The following is an 11,467-nucleotide window of genomic DNA, read 5'->3' on the forward strand; positions in this document are numbered from 1 at the left end:
ATCTACATGACTTCATAGGAGAGTTATTACGTACTCATTTTTAATTTTTAGATCCGTCACATATCCAAATCATCCCATTGGTATATGTTAAGGTGGGTAGTTGGACTTGCATGAGGTCATCTTATCACTATCTCAATATAAGTGGCTCATACTTGTGAGATAAACCAATACTACTTTTGCATATATAATATAAAACGACAACGAAATAAATATAAGGTATGAACATCTAAAATATGTTACAAGAATATTTGAATAATTATAAAATAAATAAATTTTTTTCGAAGAAAAAATAAAATTAGGTTAACTCCAAGATCCAAATAAGGTGTGACGAGGCAAAGGGGTTTATGAGGAAGAGTGAGTCCCTACGGCGATTGAGAGGCTGAAAAACCGATGGCGACTGGGGCTTAGCATCATCTGTTACTATCTAAATCATAGATGAGAGAGAAATTATATGTAACATCCCATCATAATTTATGATCGAAAGATTTTTAACCATTCATATAAACATTTTAATGATAATAATCATTTATTTAACTAACCGAAGTTATTTGTTTCATACATTATTTATAAATTTTAAATTTTAAAGAAAAAAATGATTTTATACTAATATAATTAAAAACAAAATATACATTTGATATTATTAAGATTAAATTGATTCAAATAATTATAATTTCTTTTAATCTACGAATTTAAACTAAACCAAATTGATTCATTCAGTACCGATATTTCAAAAAGAAATGATGATATTTGGGGTAAGGGTATTGATACTATATGAACAGTATCGATACCATAAGCCAAAATTGGATAAATTATTCAATGAGTATCGATACCTAAAGGGTAGTATCGATACCAAGGGTATCGATAGCATTAGACAAGTATCGATACCATTTTTGAAATAAAATTCCAAAACCGGGAAAAGGTATCGATACCAAGGGTACCGATAGCATTAGACAAGTATCGATACCATTTTTGAAATAAAATTCCAAAACCGGGAAAAGGTATGATACCAAAGCACATTATCGATACCACAATAAAGGAAGTATCGGTACCATACCATACCTTGGGTACCGATACTACTCAAAGTGAAAATGTGAATTAGGTACTTCTTTTAGCTTAGGTTATTGATGATTGATTCATAAGGTTTAGAATTCTAATATTCGTATCAAATGTACATTTACGTAGATATCGAACATAAGCAAGTTTCAGAACAGTCAAAGAGTTAAGATCGATCGATCGAGAGATAATTGGACTAAGTGAGGCTAAGGTGAGTGCCTATTATATTAGTATAGATGTTATTTTATGGAAACAAGACTTGTGATAAGTTTATTTCCTATGTTTGATTTCATGGTTCAATAGTATGAACATGTGTATATATTATGAACATTATGAGTACATGTAGAATTGATATATGTTTATATGATACGATATATGTTATGTGATCCATGTGAACATAAGAGAACAAAACATAAGTGATATGATATGAGCTAAGTGATTATATGCACATATGATATATGTATTGAGATAGAGCATATATGATTACATAAGAAATGATATAAGTTATATGAGCACATGAATATGTGATGAATTAGTTGATCATATAAACATATGAAACATATAAATATTCAAGCCCATGCTATGTGAGATGAGAGTTGTGGGTATAATTGGCATGCTAAGAGTCAAGGGTTCTATGTGGTCCTTCGGGACATATGTGTGATCCTTTGGAACATATATGAAGTCTTTCGGGACATATATTTGGTCCTTTGGAACATATATGTGGTTCTTAGGGACAATTTTATGTGGTCATTCGGGACATATATGAGGTCCTTCGGGACAATTTTATATACCACTCAGTGGAAATTTATATGAGCTATGGTGACAGCATTTGTGCACAACCTCAATGCACTCACATACCTTAGGTTCTCAGCAATGTACACGGGCTAATAAAATTTATAAAAAGAATTACTGATATGATGAAATGACATGTTATTATTTATTCAATGCATGATCTTATATGTTATTGTTGAATAGAAATAGGGTGATTGTTATTATATGATGACATTATAGGATTGCATGTTCCATGAGTTCACTATTGCATTATTGTATATTATGCCTCACTAAGTCTGTGACTTAGTGTGTGACTGTTTCACACGTAGGATCCAAGAATTCCGAAAAGAAGTAGGCAGCAGAGACAACATAACAGCATCAGAGATCATATCAGAAAAAATTTAACAGTAGGTTCTTTTGTTGTAACAAATAATGTTGGCATGTATCTAAGGATTAAATTGCATGTGCTCTGATCGATTTTGTAAACCTTTTTATTTATTTTATGAAAATTATTTCACTTTTAATTTTAATGAAAGTTTGAAGTTGCAATGATTTTGTAAGAGAAAATGTTTGGAAAAGTCAATGTGACACCTCAGATTCGTATCCGGGTCGGGTACAGGTTGGGGGTGTTATAAAAAAGAACATTTTCATCTACAAGAATACTCAAATGCATGAAAACATCTTTCAACATAATAGTGCACTCCCTACATAGAAGATGGAATGTGTGTGTCTCTGGTCTCCACATCTCAATTAGTGCAGAAATAATAGTGGGTTCAAGTTTATAGCCTCCATCATATTTGACTATGTAACCAAACACTGCCTCAGCTAAATACCTCCAGACATGATGCGGTATGTCCATCTTAACGTTACGAATAAACAATTCTAATATAAGATCATTCCCCTAATTAATAAATAATCTACAAATTAAAATTTAAACTAATACTAAAAATATTAAATTAATATAATATTCAAAACAATTAAAATAACACAACTTAATATTGTTATCATATCGGCAAAATGACTCGATATATGATTTGCATCAATCCAGCATCCCACTTACATTTCAAAACTACAAAAAATAAAAAAAAAATTACTTATTAGAATAAAATCTTAGAAAATAATATTAAATATATAAAAAAAATTTACCGTCTAAATACTATGAGAATGGTAAATACCATGAGAGAACCTAATACTAATTAGAGAAAAAAGAGAAATTAAAGTGTCATTTGAGTGGGAGGTATTTATATAGGGAGAATGAGGGGGTTTAGGTGGGATCGGGTAATTGGAAATTAAATGGAAGGCATCCCCCAACGCACCTTCCGATGTGTCACCAAAATCACGCGAAGGCGCCTTCCCACCATGGCGTCAGTTTAGACGAAACTCGGGGAAGACTCGCTCCCTGTAATGCGTCTTCTCTCTACGTGTGCAAAGTGCGTTTATTGCGACGCACCTTATTATCTCTATGTCGAAAGGGTATTAGATTGATAAATTTTGAGGAATTGATGTTTCATCGGTATTATTATAAAATAAGGGTGATTTTTTATATATAAAAAAACCGTAATTCAAATCATTTTATTTTTTTAGAACCGTAGTTTCTCAACCGGTAATGGTAGAGCACATGTGCATGTAAAGAACATAGACACGACTTGTAGGTCCACTTTCTCATTGAGATTGTAAAGTAATACTAAAATGGTTGACTTGTATAAAATATATATTCCCACTGCCTAACTAAGCTTTTTTTTTATTTGTTTATTATTAGTACTAACGTTGTAAAGGTTCCTTTTGTTAGAACCATGGTTTAATTTAGTAAACATACGTTTTGCCTTTTTATCCAGAGGTATACACAATTGGAATTCAGCTCCCTTTAGGTACAAATATGCTTTAATTATTGAATTAAATATTCGACCGCATCTAATAAGCATTCCATGTTGAAAATATAATGTAATACAATTTATGTGCCACATAATCTTTTAACAGATAATACAGTAGGATAATATATTTCATAGAACAAAAATTAATGAATCAAATTAAAAAAATATATATTTATGTGCCAATGATAATGAGATATATCTTCAAAAGTTAAAACACTATTTAACTCTTAATATAAAATAATAATATTTATTAATAAAAAATATATGCTGTAATAATTGGATAATATTTAAGTGATGGACAATCTTTTTTTTATTAAGACAATCTTTTTAATAAGGAAAAACTACTCAAATTTTAATATAAATCAAAATTAAAATACATAATATGTTTGATTGACTTAAAATTTAAAATTTTTGAACTTAATAAATAATTTAATTAATAAAAAATAATATTGTTCTTATCATATACTTAAAGTTCAAAAAATTGTATATATGGATCATAAAATATATATTATTAATAATTAAAAAAACTATGAATATATATTATTTTATATTAACTTTAAATTATTTAAAGTAATACAATTTTCTCGACTGCCAATCACAAATCATACAATACATGAAAATAAATTAAAGCATCTAATTGAAGTTGAAAGTACTTTAAAATTTAGAAAGATAAAATTCAAAATAAACTATATTTATCGTTAAAATATGTTATTTTGATCAAATGTAAAATTAATTATCGAGTTTGGTTTGTTTTTCTTTAAAATAAAATATAGGGAACAAAACAGAACACATCAAATCGAAATACCTTTCTCCAAATTCTCCTCGGAGTTATCCCCCTAAAGAGCAGAGATTGTCTACGTCCACACTTTTTAAGCTCAGTCTGCGTGTAAGTATCATATTGATTCTTAAAGAGTAAATGACTATACAGTCCTTACCTAGCATGCACGTGACAATATGGACCTTTCACCAATAAATGGAGGGGACCCACAATTTGTACTCTAGTTCGGGTCCCACTAATAAAATTGACGCGCTAGCTAGGAATGGCTTGGCATTTCGTAGTGCCACCTTTTAACTCTCTTACACTAAAATCAATTCCCACCTTATTTTTTTTAATAGAATTAATTATTCTTATAAAAAAATAAAAAAAAATCTAAAGTTACAATAAAAATTTATAACTATTATTATAAATTAAATAAATAATTTAGATATTTCATATAACATTAATACGAATAACTAATCACTTTAAATATTACATAAGAAATGTTAAAAGTTTAACAAAAATATTCAAAAAAAAATAGATACAACAAATCTGAATGCATTGACAAATGAACCAGAAAAGGAGATTAAACTATTGAAATACCAACGAGAATCATAAATCAAACTTGAGTGTTATGAGAAACTATTTACGAACACAAAATCACACATTCAAATTCAATCTGAAGTTTCAAAACATGAAATATCAACATAATTATAAATAATCGACATTTTGATTAGTCGTGAAGTTGTGAAGGTAGACGTGGATGGTGCTTACCCACGATGACCAGGATCACCGGCGATACGAGCGCGACTCTAAAAGGATGGTCATTGTCGAATGTGCAAAGCAAGTCGCATGTCCCCGGGACGCGTCCATGGTTGAGGCTCTTGCCATTTGTTGCGGTCATCGTTTTGTTATGGAAATTGACTTCTCCAAGGTGATTCTTGAAAATGACTCAACTAATGTTGTTTCGCAGGTACTATAGTCTCGTACAGCCCGCTCGGTGTTGCAATTCACTTGAACGAAAACTCGGCAGGTGTTGGACTCCGATCTCGAATACTGTGTTCGTGTCATACGCTGTGCTGCGAATGGTGTCGCTCATCGCATGTCACAGTATGCTATTGCTATTAACTGGCCAGTTTCTTTTACTTTTGATTATCCTAGTTGTATTGCTTCAAACGTTGTTTCATATGCTAATTTCGGATAATGCATAGATGTTTAATTTGAACTATTTTGTACTTACTATAGATAGTAAAAAATTGTCACGATATAAACATTCAATGTTAAGTGATTGAAAATTATCTTTGAACATATATTATTTTGTAATTACTATAGATTAAAAATAATAAATACTAAATCAAGAATACAAGGATTCTAAGAGTGATTTAAATATTGATTAAGCACACTAGTGTTCGTATCGGTTCTCTTCTAGTGAGGTATTTAGATGTCACCCTCGTTAAAGGAATCTTACCTATTTGGATTGTGAAAGACTGGATGAGAAAATAATTTGGAGGACTAGAAGTTGGCCATCTAAGTGTTCATAATTTGTTAGAAGATTACAACTTATTCAACTTGTAATTTTTAGTATACAAAATTTCTGGAGGAAAGTTTTTCTACTGCCTTCCGAAGTGCTTAAGCAGGTTGAGAAGTTATGTAGCTCATTTCTTTGGAAGGACTCAAAGGGATCAGCCTTGGATGCTCGAGTTAGTTGAGAACGAGTTTCTCACCCAAAATATGAAGACGAACTCGTGATAAAAAATATTTTGGTATGGAATAGAACCTGTATTATACGGTGCTGGTGGCTTATCCTTGCCAAAGCTGGTTCGCTTTGGGTATCTGGATTAAAAGCTACATCTTGAAGGGGTGTTCCCTTTGACAGATGTTAACAAGGAATAACTACAGTTGGACTTGAAAAAAGATTATGAAGTTGAAGGATAATCTTTTTCTTGTTGGGTTCCTGGACTTGGGATGTTCTCCGACATAAGCAGTATAGATTTCTCTGGTTTAGAATTCTTTCGAGCCGCGGGGGCCGTTGGGGGGGGACTATCGATACCTCGCCATTCGTTTATTGCTTGATTTACAATCTTAGATCGCTTGCCAACGAGGGATCGTCTGCTTTAAATGTGATATTGATGATAAAACAAGGGATCATTTATTTGCATGCTGTGGTTTCTCGATGGGAGCTTGAGGTATGATAATGCAAGCCTGTCTTATTAGCAAACTTGTTGCTGGCTGGGGGATATGATTCATTGGGTGCAGGATCATGGTAGGGAGAAGTCTCCGAGGACTACTGTCCTTGTCATTCGGGTAGTCTGGTGTGATCATTTTTATTATATTTGACAATAAAGGAATTGAAGGTTTCATGGAGTGGCCCCTCGACATGTTGAAGGTGTAGCTCTGCTGATTAAGCATGATGTTGCTTTGAAATTAAAGAGGTGTAAAGATCACCTCTTCCTCCTCTGCTCTTGCTGCAGAGTGGGGTTTGATATAACTCTTGTTGCTTTGGTCATTGTTTTGTTCTGTGTTTTTTTATTGTATTTGGGTGATTTTGGTGGTCTATGTGTAATGGTGCGATTTTCTTTGGACGAATAACATTTTAATTATCCAAAAAAATAACACAACATGATTTAAGAGTGTATTTTTAATTTTTTAGTACCAAACTAAAAAATGTGAATGTGGTAATATCAAACAAACTCATTTGATTTCAATACAACAAACTTGTTTCTAATATGCATATATATATATATATATATATATATATTAATTATCAAAGATATATCCTAAATTTAATGGGAATTATATTATTTCTATATTTAAAAGTACTTTTTGATATTAAGAGATCAAGTATTTCAAAAAATATAAAGCGACGGAATAAATTTTATTATCTTTAATAATTAAAGGTATTTTTTTAGTTTTAAAAAAATTAACCAAATAAAATAATGATAAAAAAAGAAAAACACTTTGATCTCCGGATGTGTGGATACGGTCCACGGAAGCATAAAGATATTAAGTGAGTGGCCAGGAATGGATCACCTACTGTCAGCACTTTTCAAACCTAAAATATCAGAATGCATGACCTCATTTTTTGGGTAAATTATCCCTATACCATTGTTAAAAAATTAAATACTAAAATAATACCCCTGATTGCTTTTTTTATTAGAGGATCTATTCAAAAGATTCTAAGGGCCCGTTTGGTTCACGACATATAATATTATCAAAGGAATAAAATCTTTGTTCTCCTGTTTGGTTGGCCAGTAATTTTATTTCCGATAATCTTTTATTATCAACAGTGGATTTTTTGGGTATATTATCGGGAATGTGGTTACCCCTTTCCTTAGTTATTGTTGGATTACCGACGTTTTTGATTAAAATGCCCTTAATTTTTTTTCTTCAAAATTATCTTTCTTCTGTCGTTGAATAATAAAAATTCTATGAATGTTAAATTACAAATTTATCCTTAAACTATTTTAGATTTACAAAAAAAATTCATAATTATAATTTTATATGAAATTCAGTGGTTAAAATAAAATTTTACCCTTTCATTAAATCTATTTATCTTTTTAATTTTGTAAAAAAAATTATATGAATTTTATGAATTTAAAATTTTAAAAAAATATATATAAATTAATTATAGTAATATTATAGTAGAATTTAACTTGTTAAAAAATAAATATATAATAAGGACAAATTGGTAAAATATATATTCTAATAATATTTTATTTCTTTAACCAAACACTGTAATCTTACATTCCTATTAAACCAACCAAACACAAAAGACAACATTCTCAATAATCATATTCTCTGATAATCTTTTATTCCCACTGATAATTTTACATTTCGAAACGCACCCTTAATCCACTTAATAATGAATGTTTAAACATATTTTATATTTAAAGTGTTTAAATACTATACTTGTAAAGATAATAAAAATCTCTTTAATTATTAATATAGTTCGATTCGTATGGTAATTATAGTTAATCACATTTATTAAGATGTCGTCTTTTGAATTAAATATAAAAAAAATATAGATAAATAGATCCGTTTTCACGTATGTGGTACGTAGGACTAGTATGATTATTAAAATGTCTTTCATAATTTTTGCGTAGACGTATTTTCAAATATCAAACTGAAAAAAATATAATAAAAGGCAAAAAAATTTAAATAATATATATATATAATATGTGTTAGAAATATATATTTTTAGCATAAATATGGTTAGAGGTAAGAAAACGATGATATTCGTGTAAAAAAATTGTAGTCATTAAATAGATTCATATTTCAATCACGAATTAACTTACCTCAGTGATTAAATGAATCATTGTTTTTCTTAGAGGTTACGGGTTCAAGCACCAGTGATTGTAGCAGGATGATTGAGTATTGATTTTCAAATGGTTGACAATATTATTTTTGTCCATGTAGTAGACTCAATTTATCATTTTTCGTCTCTATCATATTTTCACATTAATTTAATCTTCGAAGTTGCTTAATTACATCAATGTTTAAAATGTTCACTATTGTTTAGGATTATAAGTTAGGGTTTAAGATTTGAGTTTTAGGACTTAAAAGTTAAGGAAATATGGTTTAAATTTTAGGATTTAGAATTTAGGGTGTGTTTGGTTCACGGAATGTAAGATTATCAGTAGGAATAAAATATTATCAGGGAATATGATTACTGAGAATGTTGTATTTTGCGTTTGGTTGGTTTAGCAAGAATGTAAGATTATCGTGTTTGATTAAAGAAATAAAATATTATTGAAATGTATATTTGACCAAATCGTCCTTATTATATATTTATTTTTTTAACAAGTTCGAAAATATTTATATATTTTCTTTAAAAAATTTAAATTCATAAAATTTATATATATTTTTTTACAAAATTGAAAATATAAAAAGGTTTAATGAAATGGTAAAATTTTATTTTAACCCCAAACTTCATATAAAATTTTAATTATAGATTTATTTTGTAAATATAAAATAGTTTAAAGATAAATTTGTAATTTAACCTTCGTAGAATTTTTATTATTCAATGACAGAAGAATGATATTTTTTTTAAAAAAGTTAAGGGCATTTTAGTCTAAAACATTGGTAATCTAATAATACCTAAAGAAATGGAGGTAATGACATTCCGGATAATATACCCCAAAAAAATCTACTATTGATAATAAAATATTACCGGGAATGAGATTACCGGCCAACCAAACATGAGAATGTGGATTTCATTCCCATGAGAATCTCACATTCCTTGAATCAAACAACCCCTTAGGTGGCGTTTGGTTGGCATGAATCCCTTGAAATTAGGGGGAATTGGAATCCAATTCAATTACTTTCTCATATTTGGTTCAAGTTTTCCAAGGGAATTAGAATCCTCATGGCTTCTGTTGAAACATTTTGGTATTTCGATATAACAAATTAAGTTAAATGGATTTTAAGATTTTCCAAATGATTTTCTAAGTATATTCGATATAACTATTCGAATATCAAAACATTACTCCAAATATTTCAAAAATCATTTTTAATCCTTACTTAAGTGTAAAATTAAGTTTTAATCATAAAACAATTTCAAAATAATTTTACAAAGTATTTCGAACCATTTCAAAGCCAAAAATTCCAGATTGCTCAGAGGGAACCGATTCCCCCCCAAGGGGGTACCGATTCCCCCCTGAATGGTTTGTCTCCGAGAATTCCAGTATGCTCGGAGGGAACCGATTCCCCCCTTGTATAACGGTCGAAATATTTGAATTTTACACTTAGGGAACCGATTCCCCATAGGGGGTACCGATTCCCCCCACGCTCCAAGCTGTTTTACTAAATGTTTTCACACTAAAACGGCTATAATATCTTCTCTAATCATCCCCAACGTTCAGAAGTGATCCAAGGTGTATTTAAGCAAGCTTAGAAGCCATTGATCAAAAACAAGAAACATCAAGCAACTAGAATCAAGAGAGAATCAAAGAGAAAGCATCAAACCTCAAGTTTGAGCATTTCAAGCCTATTTTCATTCAATATTCATTTTGCTTTCAAGAACACTTTTTGTGCTCAATTGTATTCATCTTTGAGTGTTCTTTTCTTTGTTCTAGAATTGTGCAAACATTTTACCTTGTGAGGTTTTCTTGTAAGTTTGCAAATTTTTAATCTTCTCTTTGAGAAAAGAGTGTTCTTAAGAGTTGGGGTATACTCTTGAGGGAATTGTAAGGTTATCTCTTTGGCCTCAAAAGAAAGAACAAATTAGTGAATTTGTTGGAAAATCCTTAGTGTGGATAGCTAAGGTAGTGGACGTAGACTTTGTTTGAGAAAGTCGAACCACTGTAAATCGCTGTGCAATTATTTTCAATTTTCTGCAAAAGCTTCCACAAAATTTTTTATTGCCAATTCACCCCCCTCTTGGCCAATTTCGTCATTCGATTAACTCAACAGCTTCAAATTCCCATCAAATTAGGGAAACTGAATTTCATCCATTCTATGATGGAATTCAATTTCCTTGATGTAAGGAATTAAAATTTGATCATACTACCTTCATCAATCTTTTGTTAACTTATTCATATATTGAATAAAAATATTTTTTTATTATTTCGGTTCGGGTCGGGTCGGGTTTCTAATTCATATATTCGGGTCGGGTCGGGTGAAACTTTATTTTGATCGTGTCGGGTCAGTTTTTTTAAGTGTGATATTCGGGTCGGGTCGAGTTCGGGTTTAAGGTGAAAAATACCCGACCCGAAAATATATATAATTTTACCTTATATATTTAGGAATAATTACAATAATACCACTTTATATATAATTTTTTCAATTAATTCATTGTTTTTATTAAATGAAAATAAATTTTTTATTATTTCGGGTCAGATTTCTAATTCATATATTCGAGTTTAGGGTGAAAAATACCCGACCCGACCCAAAAAATATATAATTTTACCTTATATATTTAGGAATAATTACAATAATACCCCTCTATATATATATATCCCAATTAAGTCACTGTTTTTATTGAACAAAAATAATTTTTTTATTATTTCGAGCCGGG

This window comes from Hibiscus syriacus, unplaced genomic scaffold, assembly GCF_006381635.1.
Source record: "Hibiscus syriacus cultivar Baekdansim isolate YM2019G1 unplaced genomic scaffold, ASM638163v2 tig00110956_pilon, whole genome shotgun sequence".
Lineage (NCBI taxonomy): Eukaryota > Viridiplantae > Streptophyta > Magnoliopsida > Malvales > Malvaceae > Hibiscus > Hibiscus syriacus.